Consider the following 9,757-nt stretch of genomic DNA (forward strand, 5'->3'; position numbering starts at 1 on the left):
TTTAGTGTTCCATGCTAACTACGAAAATACTCCGAACTCAATCAACAAAAAGTGTTGGAAAGATAAGTGCCCTAGAAGGTTCGTGATATTGTTTAATTTGTTACCAAATATTGAGTGTCATTGGGGAAATGCTCCTCTCCCCAAAAATGCTGAAGCTTAGTTTTGAAAAACATCCTTTTTCTAAGAGCCCATTGATGGTGTTAGATTTATGAAATATTTTTTGCTCTGAATTTGGTTTTGGACAATAACCTAAATGTTTTCAGTCCTATAGCAAAATCCAATTCATTTGAGGTATTTATTTTGCAAAAAATATGTTTAAAGTTTAAGGGACCCTTTTGGCACTACCCTGTGTTTCCTTTTTTTATATATGCTGATGAGACCAGCACAGATTTTGAAGAGGTTTTTTATCCTCAGAAAAAGAGAAGATGTCACTTCAGATGAGATGACTCGTCCTGGATGAAGATAAATGGCTTTTTGCAAGCTCTTCTAAGGGACTGGCTCAAGCATATTGCATTCGGCCCAACCTGCCATATATTTGATATTTTTCATATAATTGCAGCCAACAGGTTAGATTTTTGTTACTAATTATCGAAATAGTTTTGAAATTTGCTATTGCCCTTGTCTAACTGGATTGGCACGTCTTTTTGTGGGTATGAAGTCTCTCATTCTTCCTTGAACCAGCTCCATGAAATATTTCAATCTCGGACAATATTGCAACTTAAACCGATATTCCCATCAACATAGATGAATTGGATTCATTTAAGAAAGTTCGTTTATTTGAAATATGACTTTTGGAGACACACTTGTTCTCGAAATGCTTAATTATAAATATACCAGCTTGACCATTTGAACATTTAAAAACCAATTTTTAAGGGCATATTCTCTTCTGTTGATCTCAATAGTCCTTGATTGTCACAAATCAGGATGCTTTGCCAAGTTTGTCACAACAACAACAACCCGAAAAGCGATCGGTCTCAACGAATTGCCTTTGTATTTCCTCCCACGGATGCTGATGCTGATGAAAATAAAGATAATACTTGAACTTCAATGGCTTATCTATTGCACCCTTCGCTTTAATATTCAAGGCAGGGTATCGGTTTTCCTACCAATGTCATAATTTTGGCACATCTCGACAAGAAATCCGACCTCTAAGATGCTCAGAAATTTAGGATCTGGCATTTCTTTTATCTAGCCATGAAGTGAGGATAAACGATCTGGCGTAGCAAGAGTTTGCACCCAAGATGTCCAGGCATGATAATTCTGAAATTGAGACATTTTGGGTCGATCTTGTAATTAATTCTTCGACCTTTCGAACTTGTCAAGACTTTCCCATTGCTCGAATGCGTTCAGACACTCTTGGTTCTCAATCATCCATTGAATAAGGTACGAGACCCTAATATCGGTCCTTCAAATTTATTTCTTTGTAGGTCGGACGTGCTTTAGACATTGCTCCCTAATCAGACTTCTTGATTTAAGACAAGGGAAGAAAAACCTTGTTTTTGGACCGAGGGTCACCCTTGATTGTGTGCTTACTCATGGGGCTGATCCCTAAGTATGTGGGTCACACAAAACAAAAATGAGTGCCTGCTTCTTGAAAACGACACTTCATTCTCTGTCAAATTAATCGTCGTAAAATAATAAGGATATATACGGCCCATAACTTCCATTGTTTTTCTTCTTCTTAAACCAGGGGTGAAGAAATGAAAAGGAGGGCTGGTATTCTCAATTCACACTTGAAGTGTACTTTCTGTCCAATTTCTAGCGCAAAAGTGGGACTTGATTGAGGATTTGCTTCAGATTTTTGTTCCAAATCAGATGTTCACACTAAAGTTGAAGTTGGAGTGTTGGAGAAAAACACCTTGAACGAGCAAAGTGCAGTATAAAATCACGGTCTGCGCTGACATTGTTGAGAGAAAAACAACACCAAGATGGCTCAGCCGGGGTTGAACCCGGGACCTCGCGCACCCGAAGCGCGAATCATACCCCTAGACCACTGAGCCAGTTCTCCTCTGCTTGCACCAACAAAATTTATATTCAAATTGAGCAATACCCTCTTTATTGCTGTTTACATGCTCATCTGAACTCTTGCTTGATCATGATTGATCTAAAGCTGAGGGAGGCCATTATATCGAAAAATGGGGATGTCTGGCAACAGTACTCAACCCTTTGCTCGACAAGAGTCAAAGCAACCAAAACTGTCGTGAAACCCGTCATTGTTCTGAAAATCCACCCTAATGGGAGCCTTCTTGTGCTTAAATTGAAACAAGGGGGAACACCCAATTCATTTTAGGTAGTTGTTCAATGTGCTAGGATTGGAGCAACAAGGCATGTGACAAGCAAGAACTCCAACAAAAAAGACAACCATCGAAATATTTCCATGAGAAAAAATAGCACCGTTTGGGTTTATGTACAATGGGAGCAAACAGGCAGTGATATATCATAAAAATACCAGATTCCAATTATGAGTTTGTCAAAAGTGCTGGCAGAATCTAGCACGTACCAGTTGATGGTCCAACCATTTCATGGCAAAACAATGACGGCTAAAGCAACAATTTTAGAAACTAAATGGCAATCGCAGGAAGAAGCAGGAGGATGGAAATGTAACATGAAGAACAAAGACTCAATCTTATGTAGAGGCACAAACTTTTCAGGTGGTGTACCTACAAGAAAATTTTGATATGAAGTTTTTCAAGTTAGAGAGCTCCTCTCTAATGATAAACACAGCTACCGAAATTGCATTATCCAAGGACCTAAGGTATCTTTCGAAAAATGATTGCTTTCAACAAAAAAGGTCTCTGGTGAGAAATGAACAACCACAAAGTGTTTCCGTTTTCATCACACAAACATCAATAATGTAACCATCAAAAATGTATGTGCATGTGATATCTTCAAACCACCACATATTGTTCCGTCAAACTCTTAAAAGAGGTCAAGAAACGGAAAAAAGTCGGCCAAGAAAGAAGTATTTGAGATGAGAGATGCGTAAAAAACCTCAATACCTTAATCACTCTTGACAATGAAAAGTAATGAGATGACCCATTGCACAACAGTTTAGTCTGAATGTTATGCTGTTGCATCAATGACTTACAAATACTCATTTCAAAAAACTGAACTGGTTTGATGCAACAAAAGATTGATTTTTTTCAGAACAAAGACTAATAGTTCTGACAACTTGCCGGTATCTTGATGAAAGAATCTTGCTCAAATTGTTAAAAAACTGACGCTCAGGCAGTAGCAAGGTTTGATCCACTTGCCTGTTTTAATTATGTTTATGGCATCCTGGGCCATGCATCTCCACCTTGAGTAAAACCGGGAAAGTTTTTGAGAAATTTCCTGCAAACTAATTCCAGCAGACAGGGTAGATTCACAGACAAGAAAGAAATGAGACTTATTTGCTTGAGTTACAAATTTGATTATAGCTCTTGACATTCACTGGGCTCAAAATAGTGGCTCTGCTCAAGTAAATTTTGCATTTCTTTCAATTATCTAGAACATTGCACTACAAATATCCATTCTGTAGGCAAAGACACCAGATTTGAATCCCCTACTCTGTCACCTCCATTGCATCAAAATTAACCATCCTCACGTTGGTTATAGTTGGATCTACCACTACCTTTATGTTATAACAAGATGCTCCTCCTCCTTTATGGTCAGACACTCCTCTTTTATAGCCAGATGCTTCTCCTTTACTGCTAGATGCTCCTCCATTATATCTAGATGTCACTCCTTTATAGCTAGAGGCTGCTCCTTTACAGCTAGATGCTGCTCCAATATTGCCAGATATTTCTCCATGGTAGCCAGATGCTCCTGTGTTATAGTCAGAACCCCCTTTGCTGTTGAACGACCCACCTTCATTACAGCCAGATCAACCTCCCCCACCACTTGAGTAGCCTGTCTGTGTATTGAACCTTTGAGTGGGAAAATGTCCCAACTCTGTATTTGTAGTGGTAGCTAATGTCTCTATTATGTCATTTACTTGTAAAGTGGTTTGCTTCAAAGTTATATTGTCAAAAGCTTGTGTGGCTGTCCAAGAGCAGGCTGAAAAATTGAATTTTATGTAGTGTTTACAAGATAATTTTGGACATATCTCCTGAGTTCCGTAAGCATAGTTTGGGCTCAAACTTAGCAAGTTCATTTGCTCAACAAGATCTTGTGGTCATATGAGGTGCTTATTGGAATAAAGGGAACGGTTTAGGAGATGCAACATTTTTGCTTCTGTTTGCAGTCCACATCTCTGGTTCAATATTGAAGTATCTGATCTGAGCAACGCACCGGCTAGTTTGCCTGCAATTTATTACCTACACACCCCTGTTCAACACAAAAAAGGTGGTTCAGCTAAGGAGAGTAATTTTATTGTACCATTTTATTTTCATCTTCTTGAACCAGGGGTGAAGAAATGAAAAGGAGGGCTGGTATTCTCAATTCACACTTGAAGTGTATTTCTGTCCAATTTCTAGCGCAAAAGTGGGACTTGATGAGGATTTGCTTCAGATTTTTGTTCCAAATCAGATGTTCACACTAAAGTTGAAGTTGGAGTGTTGGAGAAAAACACCTTGAACGAGCAAAGTGCAGTATAAAATCACGGTCTGCGCTGACATTGTTGAGAGAAAACAACACCAAGATGGGCTCAGCCGGGATTTGAACCCGGGACCTCGCGCACCCGAAGCGCGAATCATACCCCTAGACCACTGAGCCAGTTCTCCTCTGCTTGCACCAACAAATTTATATTCAAATTGAGCAATACCCTCTTTATTGCTGTTTACATGCTCATCTGAACTCTTGCTTGATCATGATTGATCTAAAGCTGAGGGAGGCCATTATATCGAAAAATGGGGATGTCTGGCAACAGTACTCAACCCTTTGCTCGACAAGAGTCAAAACAACCAAAACTGTCGTGAAACCGTCATTGTTCTGAAGAAATCCACCTAATGGGAGCCTTCTTGTGCTTAAATTGAAACAAGGGGAAAACCCAATTCATTTTAGGTAGTTGTTCAATGTGCTAGGATTGGAGCAACAAGGCATTGTGACAAGCAAGAACTCCAACAAAAAAGACACCCATCGAAATATTTCCATGAGAAAAAATAGCACCGTTTGGGTTTATGTACAATGGGAGCAAACAGGCAGTGATATATCATAAAAATACCAGATTCCAATTATGAGTTTGTCAAAGTGCTTGGCAGAATCTAGCACGTACCAGTTGATGGTCCAACCATTCATGGCAAAACAATGACGGCTAAAGCAACAATTTTAGAAACTAAATGGCAATCGCAGGAAGAAGCAGGAGGATGGAAATGTAACATGAAGAACAAAGACTCAATCTTATGTATAGGCACAAACTTTTCAGGTGGTGACTACAAGAAAATTTTGATATGAAGTTTTTCAAGTTAGAGAGCTCCTCTCTAATGATAAACACAGCTACCGAAATTGCATTATCCAAGGACCTAAGGTATCTTTCGAAAAATGATTGCTTTCAACAAAAAAGGTCTCTGGTGAGAAATGAACAACCACAAAGTGTTTCCGTTTTCATCACACAAACATCAATAATGTAACCATCAAAATTGTATGTGCATGTGATATCTTCAAAACACCACATATTGTTCCGTCAAACTCTTAAAAGAGGTCAAGAAACGGAAAAAAGTCGGCCAAGAAAGAAGTATTTGAGATGAGAGATGCGTAAAACAACCTCAATACCTTAATCACTCTTGACAATGAAAAGTAATGAGATGACCCATTGCACAACAGTTTAGTCTGAAGTGTATGCTGTTGCATCAATGACTTACAAATACTCATTTCAAAAAACTGAACTGGTTTGATGCAACAAAAGATTGATTTTTTTCAGAACAAAGACTAATAGTTCTGACAACTTGCCGGTATCTTGATGAAAGAATCTTGCTCAAATTGTTAAAAAACTGACGCTCAGGCAGTAGCAAGGTTTGATCCACTTGCCTGTTTTAATTATGTTTATTGGCGCATTCATGGATCCCACCTTGAGTAAAAACGGGGAAATGTTTTGAGAAATTTCCTGCAAACTAATTCAGCAGACAGGGTAGATTCACAGACAAGAAAGAAATGAGACTTATTTGCTTGAGTTACAAATTTGATTATAGCTCTTGACATTCACTGGGCTCAAAATAGTGGTCTGCTCAAGTAAATTTTGCATTTCTTTCAATTATCTAGAACATTGCACTACAAATATCCATTCTGTAGGCAAAGACACACAGATTTGAATCCCCTTCCTGTCACCTCCATTGCATCAAAATTAACCATCCTCACGTTGGTTATAGTTGGATCTACCACTACTTTATGTTATAACAAGATGCTCCTCTCCTTTATGGTCAGACACTCTCTTTTTAAGCCAGATGCTTCTTTACTGTAGATGTCCTACATTTATCTAGATGTCACTCCTTTATATTGAGGCAGTGCTCCTTTACAGCTAGATGCTGCTCCAATATTGCCAGATATTTCTCCATGGTAGGCCAGATGCTCCTGTGTTATAGTCAGAACCCCTTTGCTGTTGACAGACCCACCTTCATTACAGCCAGATCAACCTCCCCACCACTTGAGTAGCCTGTCTGTGTATTGAACCTTTGGAGTGGGAAAATGTCCCAACTCTGTATTTGTAGTGGTAGCTAATGTCTCTTATATGTCATTTACTTGTAAAGTGGTTTGCTTCAAAGTTATATTGTCAAAAGCTTGTGTGGCTGTCCAAGAGCAGGCTGAAAAATTGAATTTTATGTAGTGTTTACAAGATAATTTTGGACATATCTCCTGAGTTCCGTAAGCATAGTTTGGGCTCAAACTTAGCCAAGTTCATTTGCTCAACAAGATCTTGTGGTCAATGTAGGTGCTTATTGGAATAAAGGGAACGTTTAGGAGATGCAACATTTTTGCTTCTGTTTGCAGTCCACATCTCTGGTTCAATATTGAAGTATCTGATCTGAGCAACGCACCGGCTAGTTTGCCTGCAATTTATTACCTACACACCCCCTGTTCAACACAAAAAGGTGGTTCAGCTAAGGAGAGTAATTTTATTGTACCATTTTATTTTCATCTTCTTGAACCAGGGGTGAAGAAATGAAAAGGAGGGCTGGTATTCTCAATTCACACTTGAAGTGTACTTTCTGTCCAATTTCTAGCGCAAAAGTGGGACTTGATGAGGATTTGCTTCAGATTTTTGTTCCAAATCAGATGTTCACACTAAAGTTGAAGTTGGAGTGTTGGAGAAAAACACCTTGAACGAGCAAAGTGCAGTATAAAATCACGGTCTGCGCTGACATTGTTGTGAAGAAACAACACCAAGATGGGCTCAGCCGGGATTTGAACCCGGGACCTCGCGCACCCGAAGCGCGAATCATAACCCTAGACCACTGAGCCAGTTCTCCTCTGCTTGCACCAAACAAATTTATATTCAAATTGAGCAATACCCTCTTTATTGCTGTTTACATGCTCATCTGAACTCTTGCTTGATCATGATTGATCTAAAGCTGAGGGAGGCCATTATATCGAAAAATGGGATGTCTGGCAACAGTACTCAACCCTTTGCTCGACAAGAGTCAAAACAACCAAAACTGTCGTGGAACCCGTCATTGTTCTGAAGAAATCCACCCTAATGGGAGCCTTCTTGTGCTTAAATTGAAACAAGGGAAAACCCAATTTCATTAGGTAGTTGTTCAATGTGCTAGGATTGGAGCAACAAGGCATGTGACAAGCAAGAACTCCAACAAAAAAGACACCCATCGAAATATTTCCATGAGAAAAAATAGCACCGTTTGGGTTTATGTACAATGGGAGCAAACAGGCAGTGTTATCATATAAAAATACCAGATTCCCATTATGAGTTTGTCAAAAGTGCTTGGCAGAATCTAGCACGTACCAGTTGATGGTCCAACCATTTCATGGCAAAACAATGACGGCTAAAGCAACAATTTTAGAAACTAAATGGCAATCGCAGGAAGAAGCAGGAGGATGGAAATGTAACATGAAGAACAAAGACTCAATCTTATGTAGCACAAACTTTTCAGGTGGTAGCCTACAAGAAAATTTTGATATGAAGTTTTTCAAGTTAGAGAGCTCCTTCTTAATGATATAAACACAGCTACCGAAATTGCATTATCCAAGGACCTAAGGTATCTTTCGAAAAAATTATTTTCAACAAAAAAGGTCTCTGGTGAGAAATGAACAACCACAAAGTGTTTCCGTTTTCATCACACAAACATCAATAATGTAACCATCAAAATTGTATGTGCATGTGATATCTTCAAACCACCACATATTGTTCCGTCAAACTCTTAAAAGAGGTCAAGAAACGGAAAAAAGTCGGCCAAGAAAGAAGTATTTGAGATGAGAGATGCGTAAAACAACCTCAATACCTTAATCACTCTTGACAATGAAAAGTAATGAGATGACCCATTGCACAACAGTTTAGTCTGAAGTGTATGCTGTTGCATCAATGACTTACAAATACTCATTTCAAAAAACTGAACTGGTTTGATGCAACAAAAGATTGATTTTTTTCAGAACAAAGACTAATAGTTCTGACAACTTGCCGGTATCTTGATGAAAGAATCTTGCTCAAATTGTTAAAAAACTGACGCTCAGGCAGTAGCAAGGTTTGATCCACTTGCCTGTTTTAATTATGTTTATGGCATCTGGGCCATGCATCTCCACCTTGAGTAAAACCGGGAAATGTTTTGAGAAATTTCCTGCAAACTAATTCCAGCAGACAGGGTAGATTCACAGACAAGAAAGAAATGAGACTTATTTGCTTGAGTTACAAATTTGATTATAGCTCTTGACATTCACTGGGCTCAAAATAGTGGCTCTGCTCAAGTAAATTTTGCATTTCTTTCAATTATCTAGAACATTGCACTACAAATATCCATTCTGTAGGCAAAGACACCAGATTTGAATCCCCTACTCTGTCACCTCCATTGCATCAAAATTAACTGATTGCTTTTAACAAAAAAGGTCTCTCGTGAGAAATGAACAATTACAAGGTGTTTCCGTTTTCATCACTGAAATATGGTCCAACCATTTCATGGCAAAATAAGTTTTCGAAGCTCATGAGACCAAGTTAATATTATTATCTGTATTTCTAAAGTAGACTCTTTTCGTGATTGCATTCGTTTTATTATGCCATCATAACAAGAATTACTACATTCTTTTAATGAGGCGTCCTTTCGAGTTCTTTAACTGAATTTGAAGCAATTCAGTCTAAGTTTAGCGAGTTGGACGTGACGATTCCAACCACAAATTAAGGTTTCAATTACTCAAAGTTCCAAGGCGTCTGGTGCAATAGCTCATACATGTCAGGTTTTAAATCACTGTGGTCATTGTTGAAGGTCTTGGCTTCCCATTCATTGGCACAATCACGGCGATGAACCCAATCCAAATCTCTCGCACATCCTCGGCAATCGGGCAGAACACAACCCTCAATCCGATGCTTCTTCAAAGTCAAGTCTGCCACCGAGGGAACTTTGAGGGCATCCATTAGATCCTCTCCCATGATTGGAGGGTATGACAATGGATCGCTGTGCCAGCGAATGGGATCTACTGGTGGTTTAGGAGGTTCTATACGTGCTGATAAAGTTAGAGCTGGGGCCTTAATAAGTGGCTTTGAAAGAGGCTTAGATCGACTCGGAACGTCCGACTCCGTTACAAGGATTGGCATCGAAAGAGGCTCAAGGATAGGCATCAAAGGAGGCTGATCCTGACCCGTTGATCCAGCAGAGACAATTGGCAATGCCTCCATCAAAGG

The 9,757-nt window shown here is 39.2% G+C and overlaps 3 non-coding genes across 3 annotated transcripts; all 3 read right to left on the minus strand.

Annotated features, from left to right (window-relative positions):
* Positions 1-1,929: 1,929 nt before the first annotated feature.
* Trnap-cgg (transfer RNA proline (anticodon CGG)) lies at positions 1,930-2,000 on the minus strand. Its single transcript has one exon. It is a non-coding gene; the product is annotated as a tRNA-Pro (tRNA).
* A 2,623-nt stretch (positions 2,001-4,623) lies between these two features.
* On the minus strand, positions 4,624-4,695 carry Trnap-cgg (transfer RNA proline (anticodon CGG)). The gene has a single exon. It is a non-coding gene; the product is annotated as a tRNA-Pro (tRNA).
* Positions 4,696-7,302: 2,607 nt separating this feature from the next.
* Trnap-cgg (transfer RNA proline (anticodon CGG)) lies at positions 7,303-7,374 on the minus strand. The gene has a single exon. It is a non-coding gene; the product is annotated as a tRNA-Pro (tRNA).
* Positions 7,375-9,757: the final 2,383 nt, after the last annotated feature.

The sequence above is a fragment of the Tigriopus californicus genome, chromosome 6 (assembly GCF_007210705.1).
Source record: "Tigriopus californicus strain San Diego chromosome 6, Tcal_SD_v2.1, whole genome shotgun sequence".
Taxonomy (NCBI): domain Eukaryota; kingdom Metazoa; phylum Arthropoda; class Copepoda; order Harpacticoida; family Harpacticidae; genus Tigriopus; species Tigriopus californicus.